Here is a 19389-nt window from a genome sequence, read left to right on the forward strand (position 1 = left end):
TCACCACCAGAGTAGAAAAGGCAAGGAAGAGCTGACTGATTTAAGTAATACTGTTTACTCCCGAGTGGTCTGATCTCAGCTGTGGCTTAGACTGCAAGGTTCCAGGGACTGGAGTCCATTTCTTTAAATCCTCCTGGGAGGTGCCTAATGCACAGTAGGCACCACTATAAATAAATAAGTAAATAAGACACAATGTGGAACCAAAACTTGTTTCCCAGCACTAGAACCCCTGCTTCACCCACAGTCACCCACCTTTCCGCAGAAGGGTCCGTGTCAGGTTTATTTGGGGAGCAAGGGGCAAATCCCTCAATGCAAATTACTCTGTATCATTAGATCCATGGAAGATTTCAGATTCATTAATTGAGGGTCACTGGGAATGGGCAGACTGGTTAACTTGGGTACTTTGGTAAATGCCACAGATTTCAGCCAATAGCATGCACTGTATAAGCCCACCAGGCACAAGCACAGTGGCATTACCCAGTATCGGATCGTTTTAACTTTAATTTGATTTTGGGAAGCAGGCTAGTTTAAAAAATGTCAGGTTTCTTCTTAAGCTTTCACTAAACGGGGCTTTTGTATATAATCAAAAATATATAACAAAAATATAGAACATGATTGCAGCTGATTGCCAGGAGACTCCGCTGGGAACAGCTATTGCATTGGTACTAATGGGATGTCTAAAAACAGCAGAACTGACCATTTGATCTTATTTTTTGTACTTGCAAAGCGTTTTTGTACTGTATAGACATTGTCTGCAGCAGCTGGACTCTAATCCTTAATTGGCAGCTGGGAGGTCTAACAGCCAATCCTTCACCACCTCACTCCATTTGCCTCTGCACAGAACAGACCTGTTCCCTCCCAAAGGGATTCTAAATGTGCGTTTTCATGTCCCATCCCAGAGTCCTCTATCCTCTGCTTACTCCTTCACCCCAGAAACAGAAGGGGCAGACAGTGGACCATCTGCCCTTCACACATGTAGTGGTCAGGAGAAGGGAGAAAACATGGCAGTTAGTATCAGAGTGGTAGCCGTCGGTTAGTCTGTATCCACAAAAACAACGAGGAGTCCCGTGGCACCTTAAAGACTAACAGATTTATTTGGGCATAAGCTTTCGTAGGTAAAAAGCCCACTTCTTCAGATGCACCTGGGTTTTTTACCCACGAAAGCGTATGCCCAAATAAATCTGTTAGTCTTTAAGGTGCCACCAGACTCCTTGTTATTAACATGGCAGTTGGATCTTTTCACAGAGAAGGCTAGAAGAAAAATATCCTAATTTTTCTTCTAGTGCTGCCCGAAGGAAGTAAAGTACAGATCAATGCACTCAGCACAGAGTATCCGTGTCCCACACTATATTCAAAACTGTCACACATTCCCTCTCCCACCACAGTTTAGGGACTACCCTCAAACTGGCATTTGCAAGTCCCAAAAAGATAGCTCTTCATTTCCCCATCACCATTCTCCTATCTCCTGCTTATGACAGAAGGGACAGTCTCATATTTTCCAAGAGGCTTTTATAATATTAATTTTGTATTGAGCTAGTTAAATTCTGTTTTTAAAAAATATGATAATAAATGTTTTTTATTGATTCAGTGTTATCCCTTTAATATTGTATTGTTCCTCTGCCTTCAGTGACTTTGCAGAACTCATAACAGCTGCTCAGGGAAACTTAGCCACTGTTAAAACAACAACAAAATCTAAAAAATAAAAGAAGGCACATCAGAATAACACTGAAAGTCTCCCAATTTTTTCTAACATTTGAATATTGTACAGCATTTCCTGGGTCCTAAATTATGTAATCAGACTACCAAGATAGCACCTTTCTTTTGGCATTTATTTTATATCTGATACTTGGCAGAAATTTACAGTGTACTCTTTGCAATTATTAGATCATAAGTGTACCTACCACAGCTGTTTTCAAAATATGTACAAAACCATCTCCTTGCACTGAAGAAGTAAAAGTCTAACTCAGAAATGTACAGTTCAGATGCATGACAGCCAGAGACATCAGACATGGGCATAACGTAGGAAGGCTTCATTTAAAAGTGGGTTTTAAAGGAGAGAATTGCAGAGAGGGTGTTGCACACAGGAACTGGGAAACCATTCCAAGCACAAGGTGCATAAAAAGGCATGAAACTCAGAAGAGATGCCAAAGGTGTTTTAGGATACAGAGGCATGTAGAAAGAAGAGGGGGCTTAAGAAGAAAGAGGAGCAGAACTGTAGGTGAGGCAGAGTTACAAAGAACCTACAAGGTGAAGAGAAAGTATCTGAATTTGATGCAGTGAGACAGGAAGCCAATGAAGGAACTAAAGAAGGAAAACTACAGCAGTAGCATTTCGCATACAGTTACAGTAGTCAAACAATGACCAAAGCTCGCAGCAATGATTTAGCAGTAGAGGGCAGAATGTGAAGGCCAGATTTTAGGGATATTGGGGGGAGGGGAGGGGAGTAGCAACAGGATCTAGTGAGTCTGGCTGGAGCAAGGCACAAACAAGGGGAGAAAAAGAGGAGTCGAAGGCAATGCTGTGAGGCTGATGGCCTGGCTGTAGTGGTTTGAATTGTTATATTAAACTGCAGTTTTCTTTTAAGGGTATGTCTACCCTACGGGATTAATCCGAATTTATATAATTCGAATTTTGGAAACAGATTGTATAAAGTCGAATGTATGCGGCCACACTAAGCACATTAATTCGGCGGTGTGCGCCCATGTACCGGGGCTAGCGTCGATTTCTGGAGCGTTGCACTGTGGGTAGCTATCCCATAGTTTCCACAGTCTCCTCCGCTCATTGGAATTCTGGGTTGAGATCCCAATGCCTGATGGGGCCAAAAACATTGTCGCGGGTGGTTCTGGGTACATCCTCCCCCCTCTCCAGGGAAGCAACGGCAGACAACTGTTTCACGCCTTTTTCCTGGGTGAACAGACGCCATACCATGGCAAGTGCAGACGCCATACCATGGCAAGCATGGAGCCCGCTCAGCTCAAGACAGCAGTCATGAACATTGTAAACACCTCGCGTGTTATCAAGCAGTTTATGCTGAACCAGAACCTGCAAAACCAGGCGGCGAGGAGTAGGCTACGGCAGTGCGGTGGCGAGAGTGATGAGGACATGGACATGGAATTTATCAAACCGTGGGCCCTGGTGCTTTGGAGATCATGGTGTTAATGGGGCAGATTATAGCCATGGAACGCCGATTCTGGGCCCGGGAAACAAGCACAGACTGGTGGGACCGCATAGTGTTGCCGGTGTGGGACGATTCCCAGTGGCTGCGAAACTTTCGCATGCGTAAGGGCACTTTCATGGAACTTTGTGACTTGCTTTCCCCTGCCCTGAAGCGCTAGAATACCAAGATGAGAGCAGCCCTCACAGCTGAGAAGCGAGTGGCGATAGCCCTGTGGAAGCTTGCAACGCCAGACAGCTACCAGTTGGGAATCAATTTGGAGTGGGCAAATCTACTGTGGGGGCTGCTGTGATGCAAGTAGCCAAAGCAATCACTGAGCTGCTGCTACGAAAGGTAGTGACTCTGGGAAATGTGCAGGTCATAGTGGATGGCTTTGCTGCAATGGGATTCCCTAACTGTGGTGGGGCGATAGATGGAACCCATATCTCTATCTTGGCACCGGAGCACCAGGGTACTCAGTACATAAACCGCAAGGGGTACTTTTCAATGGTGCTGCAAGCACTTGTGGATCACAAGGGACGTTTCACCAACATCCATGTGGGCTGGCCGGGAAGGGTTCATGACGCTCGCGTCTTCAGGAACACTACTCTGTTTAAACGGCTGCAGCAAGGGACTTACTTCCCGGACCAGAAAATAACCGTTGGGGATGTTGAAATGCCTATAGTTATCCTTGGGGACCCAGCCTACCGCTTAATGCCATGGCTGATGAAGCCATACACAGGCAGCCTGGACAGGAGTCAGGAGCTGTTCAACTTCAGGCTGAGCAAGTGCATAATGGTGGTAGAATGTGCATTTGGCCGTTTAAAAGGTCGCTGGCACTCGTTACTGACTCGGTCAGACCTCAGCCAAACCAATATCCCCATTGTTATTGCTGCTTGCTGTGTGCTCCACAATCTCTGTGAGAGTAAGGGGGAGACCTTTATGGCGGGGTGGGAGGCTGAGGCAAATCGCCTGGCTGCTGATTATGCGCAGCCAGACACCAGGGCGATTAGAAGATCACACCAGGAAGCGCTGCGCATCAGAGAAGCTTTGAAAACCAGTTTCATGACTGGCCGGGCTACGGTGTGAAAGTTCTGTTTGTTGAAAACCCGCCCCCTTGATTGACTCATTCCCTGTAAGCAAACCACCCTCCCCCCTTAAATCACAGCTTGCTTTTAAAGGAAATAAAGTCACTATCGTTTAAAAATCATGTATTCTTTATTAATTGATTATAAACATAGGGAGAGAACCGACAAGGTAACCTGGGTGAGGTTTGGGAGGAGGATAGGAGGGAAGTAAAAGGCCACTGAAAAAATTCAATATAATGACAGCCTTTTGGTTGGGCTGTCCACTGGGGTGGAGTGGGAGGGTGCACGGAGCCTCCCCCCCCTCCCGCATTCTTACACGTCTGGGTGAGGAGGCTATGGAACATGGTGAGGGGGGAGGGAGGTTATACAGCAGCTGCAGCGGCAGTCTGTTATCCTGCTGCTGTTCCTGAAGCTCCACCAGATGCCGGAGCATGTCCGTTTGATCACGCAGCAGCCCCAGCGTTGCAGCCTGCCACCTCTCATCTCGAGCGTCCCTCATGACCTCACGTTCACTGGCATCTTTCCTGTACTTAGATACCGTGTCCCTCCACTCATTCAAATGAGCTCTTTCATTGCGGGTGCATTCCATTATTTCCGAGAACATCTCGTCTTGCGTCCTCTTTCTCCGCCGCCTTATCTGAGATAGCCTTCGGGACGGAGGAGGGAGGCTTGAAAAATTTGCAGCTGCTGGAGAGATGAAAAAAAGGAGAGAAGTTTTTAAAATGATACATTTTACAGAACAATGCTTATACTCTTTCATGGTGAACAACACTATTCACATTACATAGCACATGTGATTTCAGTACAAGGTCGCATTTTCTATCTTAATATTGAGTGCCTGTGGCTTTGGTGTTAGAGATCACAGACGCAGGTCCGGGCAACAGAATTCAGCTTGCATGCGGCCATGGTAAGCCATTGTCTTTCGGCTTCTGCGCCCTCCTTTCCCACATACCAAGCAAAGCCCGTTGACTGCTGCGGTTTTCCTGTTAACCTTCAGCAGCAGAAAACAAACTAACCCCCCCCCATCCAAGTCTCTGGGATGATCGCTTTATCCCTCCCCCCACCGCGTGGCTGGTATCAGGGAATATCCCTGCTAGCCAAAGGCGAAAAGCTCAGTGCCAATTCCCCCCCCCCCCCGCCCCCCACGTTTGGCTAACTGCAGGGAAGGATTTCTTTTCAGCCACAGGCAAACAGCCCAGTAGGAACGGCCACCTCTGTCCCCTTAATTAAATTCCCGTATTTCAACCAGGTTACCATGAGCGATATCACTCTCCTGAGGATTACACAGCGAGATAAAGAACGGATGTTGCTTGAATGCCAGCAAACACCGGGACCATACGCTGCCAGGCTTTGTCATGCAATGATACCAGATTACTTGCTACTAGCATGGCGTGGTCAAGTGTCCTACCATGGAGGACGGAATAAGGCTGCACTGCCCAGAAACCTTCTGCAAAAGCTTTTGGAGTACCTCCAGGAGAGCTTCATGGAGATGTCCCTGGAGGATTTCTGCTCCATCCCCAGACACGTTAACAGACTTTTCCAGTAGCTGTACTGGCCGCGAATGCATCCCAAGTCCTCAGGGCAAATTAATCATTAAAAAACGCTTGCTTTTAAACCATGTTTTATATTTTAAAAGGTAAACTCACCTGAGGTCCCTTCCATGGGGTCATGGTCTTGGGTACTGGCTTGGGAGGGTACTTCAGTCAGGCTGAGAAAAAGATCCTGGCTGTTGGGGAGAACGGAGTGCTGTGTGCTCTCCGCAAGCTCGTCGTCCTCCTCCTCCTCCTCTTCCCCGTCCGCAGAATCCTCAGGTGTGGCTGATGAGATTACCCCCGCCTCGGAATCCACGGTCAGAGGTGGGGTAGTGGTGGCGGCCCCCCCCTAGAACTGCATGCAGCTCAGCGTAGAAGCGGCATGTCCGCGGCTCTGACCTGGAGCGACTGTTTGCCTCCTTTGTTTTCTGATAGGCTTGTCTGAGCTCCTTGACTTTCACGCGGCACTGCTCTGAGTCCCTATTGTGGCCTCTCTCCATCATGCCCTTGGAGATTTTTTCAAAAGTTTTGGCATTTTGTCTTTTCGAACGAAGTTCTGCTAGCACTGAATCCTCTCCCCATATAGCGATCAGATCCAGTACCTCCCGTACGGTCCATGCTGGAGCTCTTTTTCGATTATCGGCCTGCATGGTTATCTGTGCTGATGAGCTCTCTGTGGTCACCTATGCTCTCCTGTGCTGGGCAAACAGGAAATGAAATTCAAATGTTCGCGGGGCTTTTCCTGTCTACCTGGCCAGTGTATCCGAGTTCAGATTGCTGTCCAGAGCGGTCACAATGGTGCACTGTGGGATAGCTCCCGGAGGCCAATACCATCGAATTGCGGCCACACTAACCCTAATTCGAAATGACAATATCGATTTTGGCACTACTCCGCTCGTTGGGGAGGAGTACAGAAATCGATTTTAAGAGCCCTTTATTTAGAAATAAATGGCTTCGTTGTGTGGACGGGTGCAGGGTTAATTCGATTTAACGCTGCTAAATTCGAATTAAACTCATAGTGTAGACCAGGCCTAAGTGAATTTGCCATTGTAATGTTGTTTCTGTTCATGGGCAATAACCGTTTACAACTACCTTTTCAACAGGAAAGAATGCTGCAAATTATATAACAAGCTACCTGTGCACTTTGGCATTGCCTCCTGTGGAAGAAAAGCTATCTATCCCACTGCTGCTACAGACCTACATCACCACTCCATTTCCCCTCAGACAGATTGTAGGAAAGTGCACTCACCATTGGTGCACCCCTTCATGGCTGGGCATGGCATCACAGGCTCTCCCTGTCTAGTGTCCCCTGCCAACAGCCGTTCATGCCTATTGGTGGTCCACTTTTCTTGTAACTTGGCCCTCTGGCAAAGTCACTTACATTTCCCCCATCTTCCAGGGTATCAATGTCCCAAATGGACAGTGTCCCAAGTGATACTAGACAGCCATATGATGTCTTCTGCCCCTTCAGGGATCCTCTTCCACTCCACTCTCCTGTCAAAGCAGTGGCCCTACTGCTTCTCCCTGGAGTCTCTTAGGATATGTCTACACAGCAAAGCAAAACCCACAGCTGGCCTGTGCCAGCCAACTTGGGCTCAGACTGTGGGGCTGTTTCATTGCTGTGTAGAGTTACAGGCTCAGGCTGGAGCCCAAGCTCTGGGACTCTCCCACTCCACAGGGTCCTGGAGCGCAAGTGCCAGCCCAAGCCCGGAAGTCTACACGGCAATGAAACAGGCCCACAGCCCGAGCCCCACGACCCTGAGTCGGCTGGCACGGGCCAGCTGCAGGTGTCTAGTTGCTGTGTAGACCAGGGGTGGGCAAACTTTTTGGCCTGAGGGCCGCATCGGGTTTCAGAAATAATATGGAGGGCCGGTTAGGGGAGGCTGTGCCTCCCCAAACAGGCAGGCGTGGCCCGGCCCCCGCCTCCTCTCTGACCCTCCCCACTTCTCGCCCCTGACAGCCCCCCGGGACTCCTGCCCCATCCAACCCCCCTGTTCCCTGACGGCCCCCCCGGACTCTTGCCCCATCCACCCCCCTGCTCCCTGTCCCCTGCCCGCCCCCGGATCCCCTGCCCCTAACTGCCCCCCGCCACCCCATCCAATCCCCCCTCTCATTCCTGACTGCCCCATCCAACCACCCCTTCTCCCTGTCCCCTGACTGCCCCCGGAACCCCCACTCCTGACTGCCCCCAGCCGCCCCATCCAACCCCTCCTCTCATTCCTGACTGCCCCCTGGGAACCCCTGCCCCACCCACTCCCCTGCTCCCTGACCTCCCCCAGAACCCCCACCCCTGACTGCCTCCCGTCACCCCATCCAACCCCCCTCTCCTTCCTGACTGCCCCCCCCGGGACCTCTGCCCCATCCAACCACCCCTTCTCCCTGACCACCCCTGGAACCCCCACCCCCATTCAACCCCCCTGTTCTCTGCCCTTTGACCGCCCCGACCCCTATCCACACCCCCAGCCCCTGACCACCCCCCGAACTCCCCTGCCCTCTATCTAACCCCCCTTCCCCACTCTCTGCCCCCTCACCGCGCTGCCTGGAGCACCATGACAGGCAGCTGCGCCGCCCGGCTGGAGCCAGCCATGCCACCGCGCAGCACAGAGCACCGGGTCAGGCCGGGCTCTGCAGCTGCGCTGCCCCAGGAGCTCGCTGCCCTGCCACCCAGAGCATTGCGCAGGTGGCACAGTGAACTGAGGCTGTGGGGGAGGGGGAACAACAGGGGAGGGGCCGGGGGCTAGCCTCCCCGGCCAGGAGCTCAGGGGCCGGGAAGAACGGTCCTGCAGGCTGGATGTGGACTGCGGGCCGTAGTTTGCCCACCTCTGGTGTAGACATATTAAGCAACTCAAAAGTGAAACAAATCACAACACAACAAAAACAACTTCTCCCTTCTACCCCCCAAACTTGATTTTTTAATCCATCCTGGGGCCTCCCCACTTCTCTGTTCTTTTGCAGAACACTGACTCAAGGGTGTCTCCCTGGAGTCTTAACGCTAGTCTGGATCCTCAACTCCAAAGCTATCTGCCTGGGGGTTGGTCCTCTCTCAGTCCCACTTTTAGGAGTCTCCTTCAGCCCTGCTGCTCTCTATCATTAGGGACCATCCCAAGGTGTAAACTCCCTCCCAAAACTCTTTTCACCAACTGAGCGCTCTCTCAGCTGTTTGTGCAACCCCCCGCACTCTCTCGGTTGGGGCCAATGATTATGAAAGTCCATCTGATCCCCAGCTGAGGAGGATCAGCTGGTAGGGTAGCTGATTATCACAAGCAAGGCTGAGTCTGACTCCCTTTAAAGGCCAGCCAACCTATCACATAAGTCCATTGCTCTCCCTGGGCTGAAGAGGGCCCTTCGACTCCTAGTGTGGACTCACTCATACAGGTTCTGAACTGGAGAAATCAATGGAAGAGGAAGACAGTTGCCAGCAGTATATTTGTGGCTGCTTGGACACATGACGTAGCTTTGGCCTTTAAAATAGTTTAACTTTACTGTATTTCTTCTCCCATGTTCTTGCTCTTAGCTTCTGCTCTGCACTAACAATGCTTTGCCTGAAGTGAGCAGAAACCAGACACACAAGAAACTAAGGTCACAGTTCTGAGATCATATTTTTAAGTAAGATTTCACAGAAGCAGCAATACTTGTTCAAGATGCTGAAAATAAGTTCCATGTAGTTACCAGATGACTAAGCAAAAAATGAATCATGAATAAGGTTACAAGTCAGTCATGGAGGTCACAGATTCCATGATTTTATTAGACTTCCGCAACTTGATCTTGGTCAGGGACTGTGCAGCACTTCAGCTCTAGCCCTGGGCAGCGGGGCTTCGATCTCCAGTCCTGGGTGGCGGGACTCTGGGCTTCCATGATTTATTGTTTATTACCCACGTCCTGTCCAGGACTTTTAATAAAAAAACAATACCGGCGCCAAAATCATAGCCTGAATCGTGAGCAACTGTAACATGACTAAATCTAGGACTGTGTCTGTTTAAATTCAGTGATATTGTAATCTCAGTTTTACACTAGGAAATAAACCAAATGATAGCACACTGCAGGCTCAGATAATCTAGGTTTATTATTCCTCACAATAAGTTTATTTATAGAACTAGGATTTTGGAATTACATACTTGTTTTTAGAGAGAGGCGGTATATATTTTCTCAACTGATTTGTTTCAAGCAAGCCAAAGCTCAACCAGCCAGAAATACCTTCAATTCAAATCTGTAGCTTCCTCCCCAGCTGCTCTGTGACTAAACATCCTACTCTTGACATGTTAAGCTCCTAACTACTCATATTCATGGGGGCTTTTTGGCTATGAAACACAGAACCCTGGGAACCGCACTATGCCCCCAACATACAGCTTAAGCACATTATTTTTAAAAAAGTAATAGTATTTTGGGAGGGGGAGGAGAAAAAGACACGGTTCACTTCTTAATGGTGGTATAGCCACATCTGTAAACTCACTATCTTACTTAGTACTCATTGGCTACACCCACACTTAAAGCTAGAAATGTTATTCCAAGTTTGCCCAGACATACTCTCGCTAGCTCTCATCAAACTAGTGCTAAAAGTAGTAGTGTGTCTGCAGTAGCATGAACAACCGCGAGTGGCAGCATGGGCTAGCCGCCCCAAGTACATACCAACAGGGTCCAGGATGGCTAGCCGGTGCCATTGCTGCCCCTGCCAGTGCTAGTGGGGCTACACTCCTCTTTTTAGCACGCTAGCTCAATGAGAGTTGGCAGAAGTATGTCTATACGAGGTAGGAATCACACTCCTAGCTCCATGCATAGACATAGACATTGACATTGTTTCCCTTGGTGAGCCTCTCAAGGAGGTAGGTAATGAATGAATGGGCCAGAGTCTAGACTCCCCTTTCACCCCATAGGGTGTATGGTACATCATGTTCAGGACCCTCCGCTATACATGACTCACACACACCGGAAGATACACACACGATTTTTCTGTGCAAGGTATAGGAAGAGCCAGATGACAAATACTCAAGCCCCCGCCAAACTGTTTCCCCATCTGCAGCATTGCTACAATCTGCTACTCAAATGGGAAGAAGTGGAACAGAGACAGCAATGCTTCATTACTATGTGCACGTTCCTTCAGCAAGCACACTAAAAATAACATAACGTTAACAACCTTCTCCTAACAGTACCCCCACTTTCAGCTGTGAGGCCATTTCTTGTGTCACCCAAGTAAATTATATCCATGTTAGAGGAGTTTGGGCCTCCCTCCCACAGTCCTGCCCACCAGTCTCACTTGTTTGGGAGCGATGATGTGGGGGGCAGAGAAACTCTCATGGGGACTTAAAAGTAAGGCAGTTTTAAAAAGGACTTAGACAAGACAGGGATTTTATTGCATGTTTCCCTGTGACATTTAAAATGAAAAAGCGTCCCTCATTCAAGCTGGTGCAGCTTGACAGACCGGCTCTCTTCCTTCCCATCCCTGTTGCTTCATCCAAATACATCAGAATCCTTACTTCTTTATTAGCCTGTGAAGGGAGCATGGGCTGCACACCACAGCGTGGCTATCTGCTAAACACACATTAGCAATCAGACCTGGGTAAACAAGTAAAGTTAACTGCTACAGTGTTTAAGTTTTGGATAGCTCCCTTAGGTTACGTCTACACTGCAATTAAAAACCTGTGGCTGGCCCGTGCCAGCTGACTCAGGCTCCCAGGGCTCGGGCCGCGGGGCGGTTTCATTGCAGTGTAAACATCTCAGCTCAGGCTGGAGCCTGAGCTCTGGGACCCTCCCACATCACCCAGCCCGAGCACAGACATCTACACTGCAATGAAACCGCCCCACAACCCGAGCCCTGCGAGCCAGCTGGCATGGGCCAGCTGTGGGTGTCTAATTGCAGTGTAGACATACCCTTAATAACTTTGCCCTCATATAAGGACTTTTCACCCACGGAAAAAGCTTCACAACAGGGGAGCATTGTAACCATTTTACAGAGGGCAAAGCCAAGGCACAGAGGTTTAGTGACTTGACTAAGATCACAGGCAATTTAGAAGCACAGTCATCAACACGGTCCAGGCAGGAGTCCTGACTCTCCATCCTTTGCTGTACCCACTGGAAAAATCAGTCTCCCACCAACTACTGCAGTTCTTACTGTAGCCTCCTCCCCTTTGGCATATTAACCCTCCTCTCTCTCCTGTCCAGCCCTCTCCTTTAGAGCTTCCCTCCTTTCCCCTACTCAGCTCTGTATTTCTCTCCCCAGATGTGCCCTCCCCACTTGGGCCCAAGACTCAGACTGAAGATCATCAACAGGAAGTTGAGTCATATCAAGAGTACATGCCAGGAATCAAAAAGGGCTTTCCAGCGGTAGGAACAGGACTTATTCCTGGCAGAAGTCCTGTCCTGCTGTTGGAGACCCTCCCTGAGATCCAGCACAACACCCCAGATCTGTTTCGGAGGGTGGAATGGAGGGAGCCCTGAATGACCAAGTCCAGGGTGGGTGGTCGTCTCTTCAGAACTGGCCAGCTACAGAAGGGTTAGCATTATTATTTCACAATGCTGGTTGCTATAGTTACAGCAGTACTTTTCTATTTACTCAGACATCTGTTCTAGGAAAGAGACATTGCTGCACTATCATCTGAGGAAGCTCACAGTATGGTGAGCAAACCACCAAAGCTAATTCAGGGTGCATCAGGACTAACACCACATATGCGTGTCCCCACATAAGGGAATTCGGAAGTAATCTCCCAGCCAACTTTTCACCTGTTCTATTGGGGGCTGGAGAATCATTTGAAAGCGGTAATTACAGCAGCTTGCCAGAGTTTCAAAGATAGAATCAAGGAAAAGTGAGGGAACAGAGATAATACAGGGTTAGACTAATAATAGCATTCACTGCTCTTTTTTAGTTATATTAAGCTACTTTATTAAAAATTAGCACCCTACTTCAGGATGGGTTTGAGGGGTGGGGGGAGGATACTATGCAGGGATCCAAGTCTAGATAATATCTTCATTCCTCTTTCATCCTCTCAGCCCCACTACACTGCACCTTCAGCTAGCACATATAGGATGGAAAACTTTTATTCAACTGACAAAACCATTTCTATGCCTGTCAGTTATGTACCTTGACTAAAAATTTAAAAAGCTCAATTTCATGCACATACTGTAATCTAACTACTCCAAACTCCTTATTTTTGTGGAAAGGTCACACTTTGGGATAGGGCAGGGGATTAGTCACCATGGGAGATGAAGCATTTCACTTTTGGTTTGATTCTGAAAGTGGGGGCAGTAAAGATGTCACCCTACAGTAATTGTGTTTTTTTGAGAGGTTGCTGTGAGTGTGTATCCTCTGCTCTAGGAGCACAGGTTTTTCATGTGCACAAGCCTGGAATCTTTTGAATAGCCATGTCCATCCATGCTACCCAAACACACATGCTTCCTTGTGCTCCTGTGTGAGGACACAAAAGGCAAAGTGGCCACAACCCTCCCTCAGTTCCCTCACAGAAGTCCATGACAGCAGACTATGAAAAGCAGCGATGGAGTACAGGTTGTGGGATCCACACTGACTACAAACACCTGGATGCCTCATAGTTACTATAGGGAAAGTAACAGTTCTTTTTTCTTCAAGTATATGCCAGTGTGGATCCCACCAAATACAACCAGCAGCTGAATCCCCTCTGGAAGGGAAGAACAAAGTGTTTCAGCTTTATCCGTTGAGCAATAATTTGATTGTAGTACTGCTTTTCTAAACTTGGCACCTGCCTTGGTAGTTAAGTCCATTGCATAGTGTTTGACAAAATTCAATGGGTTACTATTCTATGTTGGCAGATTTCAAAAACTGGCGTGTTTCTGAAGCAGGGGGAGGATGTTACTTAAGCCTTAACATAAAAGGAGTATACCAACCAAGTGGTAACACTCTGAGCTACACTGCATTATCCACTTTGATGTCCTTTGTGATAAGAGGGCTTGGCCTTCAGAAGGGGGGAGAAACAAATGGGTAGACAGCCTGAACAGTTTGGTTCTGTCAATATAATACAGTAAGACTCTGGAAACATCCAGCTTGTATAACTTCTCTCCTGGTGTTGAGTGGGGTTCTGAGAAGAAAACAAGCAGGTAAACTGACTGATTCAGAAAAAACTCTGAGATCACATTGGGGATGAACTTAGGGAGAGGTTTCAGTAACACTTTGTCCCTGTGACATATGGTGCAGAGGGGGTCAGCCATAAATGTGTGGAGATCATCCACTGTCCTAGCTGAAGCAATAGTAACCAGGAAGACCATCTTCAGAGTAAAACAAAATAAGGACCATTCTAACAGAGGCTGGAAGGGTGAGTGTCAAGAGGACAATGTTGAGGTCCCAAGCAAGGGTAGGTTCTCTGACTGGTGGATAAGTATATCAAGAGCCTTGAGGAACTTCAATATTTTTGGGTAAGAGACCAAGCATGACAGCACAAGCAGACAGCAAGCTGAGATCACTGTGACGGGGACCTTAACGGAGCTGAATGAAAAGCCAGGGCGCAGCAAATAATTGAGGATCTTCAGCATCACAGCCTGCCAAGGATCCAAGCTATGTTGGGTCATCAATATTGAGAATCTCTTTCATTTTGTCAAGTAAGTCTTTCTGGGCAAGGTCTTCCTGGACTTGTCAAGAACAGTCCCTGTCTGAGGTACTCAACTAGCCAACATCCAGGCTGTCGGATGCAGAGACTGTGGGTTTGGATGAAGTATCTGACCACGGTGCTTTGAAATCAGGTTTCAGCAGGGTGGGACCTGAATAGGTGAATGGACATCAGTAACAAGTCTAAAACTGCCTTGGCCAGGAGGAAGCTATGACAATGATCACGGATGGCTCGGTCTCATTTGACTTTGGAGATCACCCTAGATGAGTCAGCAAAAAGCCATAGAGGAGGCGTCTATTCTACCATAGAGGAGGCAGAAGGAAGGCATCTCGTAATGATCTTGGGCTCAAAACTAAACACTTGGTCTTGTTTTTGGTGGCAAACAGGTCTGTCACAGCAATCCTCCATAGAAGGAGCATTGGGTCTATGATGGATCTCAGCAGGGAGCACTCATGATTGGTCATTGATTGTTCAGGAAGTCTGCCAAGTCACTGCTGACTCCCAGGAGCCACTGGGGTTACTCTGTGTTGGCAGCCCCATGTCCAGAGCTTGATGGCTTCCAAAGACAGGAGTGCTGAGCTGACGATTCGTTGTTTGTTGTGCCTCATGGATATGTGGTCTATCATCACCTGCACTGTGGAATTTTGGAGGATGTTAGGAACACCATATGGGCTAGCCTGATGGCTCTGAGGTCCAGGACATTTATGGGAAGTCTCATGTCTCTAGCACAGGGGTCAGCAACCTTTCAGAAGTGGTGTGCTGAGTTTTCATTTATTCACTCTAATTTAAGGTTTTGCATGCCAGTAATACATTTTAATGTTTTTAGGTCTCTTTCTATAAGTCTATAATATATAACTAAACTATTGTTGTATGTAAAATAAACAAGGTTTTTAAAATGTTTAAGAAGCTTCATTTAAAATTGAATTAAAATGCAGAGCCCCCCCTGGACCGGTGGCCAGGACCCGGGCAGCGTGAGTGCCACTGAAAATCAGCTTGCGTGCTGCCTTCGGCACACGTGCCATAGGTTGCCTATCCCTGCTCTAGCAGATGTTATCTGAGCATCCCCAGACTTGCAAGTCCTCAAGGAGGAAGTCTGGCACACAGAGCACTTGTCTGGGATGTCTCTCTCCCCCAAGCAAAACAGGCATCAACTATTCCTGTCCATAGGGGAGATGAGCCCATCACAGGATGGGCAGAGTTTGAACCCTGACAGCTTAGAGTCCACCATGAAGTCTGGTGGCTGGCACAAAGTTCCTTACCCCACTGTGTGGAGAAGTGTGTGTGGGGGAGGGGTTGCCTAAGCGTAGTAGTTCTTTTTTTCAGACACATCCAATTTAAAGGAGTGGAAAAGATAAAGTTCTTCACAATTTTTTGAGACAGGCTTTGAAGCCTTCAGGAGAGTAGTGGCTGAGAGTAGAGGGCACTTGCTACATTCTACCTTGCTGCCGTGGGTGGTAAGAGGGAACTGAGGGAGGGTCGCAGCTGTTCCACTCTTCATGCACTGGCATGGGAGCATGCGGCAGCATAGGGCGCTTATGCAGCCCCAGTGGACCCTGCTGTTCAAAATATTCTTTTGCTCATGTACACGAGGCCCATGTGCACTTACAGTGGGATCTACACTAACATACAGGAAAAAAAATTAGGATTTTGTATTCCTAATAAGGTGTTGTTTTTCTGTTTTTGGGAAAATTATGAATGAAGAAGTGTGCTTGACTAATTGTGGTTTTAAGCTATATAAGCTTCCGTGTTCCTGTGTTAAGGAGAGCAGCCAGGCTGGTTGTCTCTCCCTGCATTGCTTGTAATAAAGGAGCCTCAGGCTGTTCTGATCCAAACACAACGCGTGGTAATTTCCCCACAACATTGGTAAGCTAGTTAAAAATGTGTCTGAGCAACATTCAGATGTTACCAGAGCATTAACAATTTCCCCTGTACAAGGGCAATTTCTCCCATTTCCCACAAGAACATGCTTTCTTTTAAAACAGCAGCCATTTTTATTTCTCCTTTCAAATTCTTTCAAAGATGCCTTGATTGCTAATATAAGTGCCCATCATATCAACCACTGTAATTACTCTTTAACTAAGCACCAGCTTGTCTTACTTCACTCCATTTTCATAACCCTCAGACAGTAGTAGTTTCTCTGGCCAATACTGCTGTATGGGCAAGCAGAGGGCAATGTTATATTTGACTAAGCAACGTATCCTGGTAGAGTGAATTCTTTGATACAGCCTTAGCTTAAAAGAGGGTGATTTTTACCCATCAGTGTCACTGGACTGAGCCAAGTGACAACCCACATTAGCAGGAAGGCAATGAGTCAGGTCTGACTAAAGTAGTTAATTAAAGGTGGCTTTTGGAGGGGAGACACTTAACGACAGTTTAACTTGTAGAGAGGCTGAACATCCACGCGCCCACACACTATTAAGCATGTACTTTACACATGGTGAAGAACAACATTTAAAAGTCAGGTTTTATCACTCAGACTTTTCCCAGATGTTATATTCCCTTTGCCTTGTTCTTTATTTCCCCAGGACATTTCCATGGCAAGATGACTGAAAGTTCACATGGACCTGCTGCTGCTTACAATAGTCTGTGCATTAGCAGACTATATGTAATGGTGACCTTCAGCATAATTTTTTAAATAAAAAGCATAATAATTGTGGTTTAGTTGACACAACTACCTTCCCCCGTCACATAAATGCAAAAGTCGAATTTGAAAAGCTGAAATTTCAAGCTCCAGATGCAATGGGACCATTCACTACATGCTCTCACATCTATTAACAGGATCCTCCTTTACACAACACATGTACACTAGTAAGGCAAAGTGTACTATATCCATCTTAAGTGTAAAACACTGTTTAAGACATGCATTTTAATATTTGTATTTCAGTAGCAGCTCATTTTGCTGGACACTACAATAAAACAGTCACTGTCTTGACTTTACAGTCCACTACCTATGGTGTATAAATGTATATTGTATAATTTGCATACTATTGTAATACAAAGATGCAGAGAAGCAGACTTGTGAGAATCTTAACTCAGAATTTTTGTTTTTTTGGGCAGCCACATCTCAGCTGTCACAGCATCTAGATGTCATGCCAATAAGCACATTAGTGTTACTCATTGCTTTAATTTGTGGGCTTGCTATAACAGACGCTACGAACCAAGAAAGTTTATTTTTTTTAAATAAAGAGAAACACACTGTCTTCTGCACGAGCAACATAATCAAAACCAAAACACATTTTTATTACAACTTTCAATTCTCAAAATAGCCAAATGATTATCTAAATTTTTGAGGGAATTGAGGGAGAAGGGGAGGAGCAGTGGTGTTCATAAGTATGATCTTGGCCTAAAGGTTTGTCTTCATTTAAAAAACATCTGGGCCAGTAACTACAATGATGTAATCACCACTTCAAGTTTTCTGAATAGAGACAAACCTTTAGTGTCACCCAAAGATGACTGGTGTCTTGTTTCTTCTTCACAATGATCACATCAAATATTTCCAGATATTTCACTGCCAAAAACTCAGTTTCAAAGGCTTTCTGATCTCCTGCCTGGTGAAAATTCATCACTAATACTGGAAACTGGGAGACTTTTCAAGTGGAGGGGTGGCCTCTATGGAAGGAGTCATGGGACTTTGAAATCATCCAAGGATGCTTCATGGGCATATAGGCTGGTCTGCCGGGTAGGAGGTATTAAGGCAGTTCAGTGATCTTGTGTATTGGAGGGATAGTCTCCGTACAACTGAAGCTAATTTCCAGATGAAACAATACCTATCCAGGCACTTATCCCTAACTTATCACCGTGGTATCTGAGCTCCTTATAATTATAAGGGTAAGCACATTAAAGATTTCTTAAGTGCCTGATGGAATGAGCTAACTCATCTGCATTTTGCTTCCTACCAGGGATGCAATCCATTTTGTAACATCACCATTAATTGCTGTGGAATTAGCCCATAACGGCAACTTCAGTTGGAGTAAACTGTGGAGCAGCTCAGAGGAACTTAAAGGGAAAAAAAGAGCTCGTTTATTTCTACAGGCAACTGCCTCAAAATGTAAGATTAAAAAAAGTAATTTATAGAAGACAGACAACTTTTCAGGAAACTGGTAAGACATCTCTTTTCCCAGAGATCTGGCATCCAATTTTCTAATAAAATGTGATAAAGTGTCCCAGTTTCCACATTTACTCTCATTCTTACAGGTACTCCAAAATACTAATAGTCGGCAGTCACTTCAGCCCTGCTAGGTGTCTGAAATTGTGCCTGCAGACATGTACAACAGACTAATGGTTTTGGGATTCCTTTGAAAAAAGAGAGGTTATACTATATTATGAACCTCAAGATTTGAGGAGCTGATCATAGTTTGTAACACCAGTATTCGCCAGCACAGCAACACAGAAAAGGCAAGACCCCTGTCACCGTGGTATATTGTCAATGCCCAACAGAACATGAACAGCTGGACAAGACTCCTACCATATTTTCACAGTAAGTATAAGACAAAAGGAAGATTTTCTACCAACAAGTATTTTAGTCTATTTACTTCCCCAACTCAACTACTCAATCCATCCCTCCACTCATGAAGAATTTATGGCAGTACCCCTTTGAGACACTCCCACCACCCTGTCTTTCAGCACTAGAATGCCTCCCAGCCACGTGTTATTTTATATGGCTATATGCGGAGACAACTGTCTTCCAACATCTAACAGAGGGATGGAGGTGGGGAAGAGACCATGGTGATAGGGAAATTAAAGAACTAAACCATTCAAACAACATGTTTAATGCTATATTAACCACCAGAAGAACGTTTAACATGCAGTTACTGACCACCAGCCTCTCTTTCCTGCATTTCTCCTCCCGTTAGCTAACAAAAGAAAAGCCCAAAGACTGCATTTAGTCAAGAGAGCAAGAAGTTGCCAGTTCCCTTCAAAATAAGTAGTTCTATAGATAAAACCAGGATTTCCTTCTAACTGAAAGAAAATTCCCCTCCAGTCAACGAGTCTGTCATCATTCTAAGGGAACTGTTACATTGGGTCAAGGGAAGGGGAATGTATTTTAG

Source organism: Emys orbicularis, chromosome 1, assembly GCF_028017835.1.
Source record: "Emys orbicularis isolate rEmyOrb1 chromosome 1, rEmyOrb1.hap1, whole genome shotgun sequence".
Classification (NCBI taxonomy): domain Eukaryota; kingdom Metazoa; phylum Chordata; order Testudines; family Emydidae; genus Emys; species Emys orbicularis.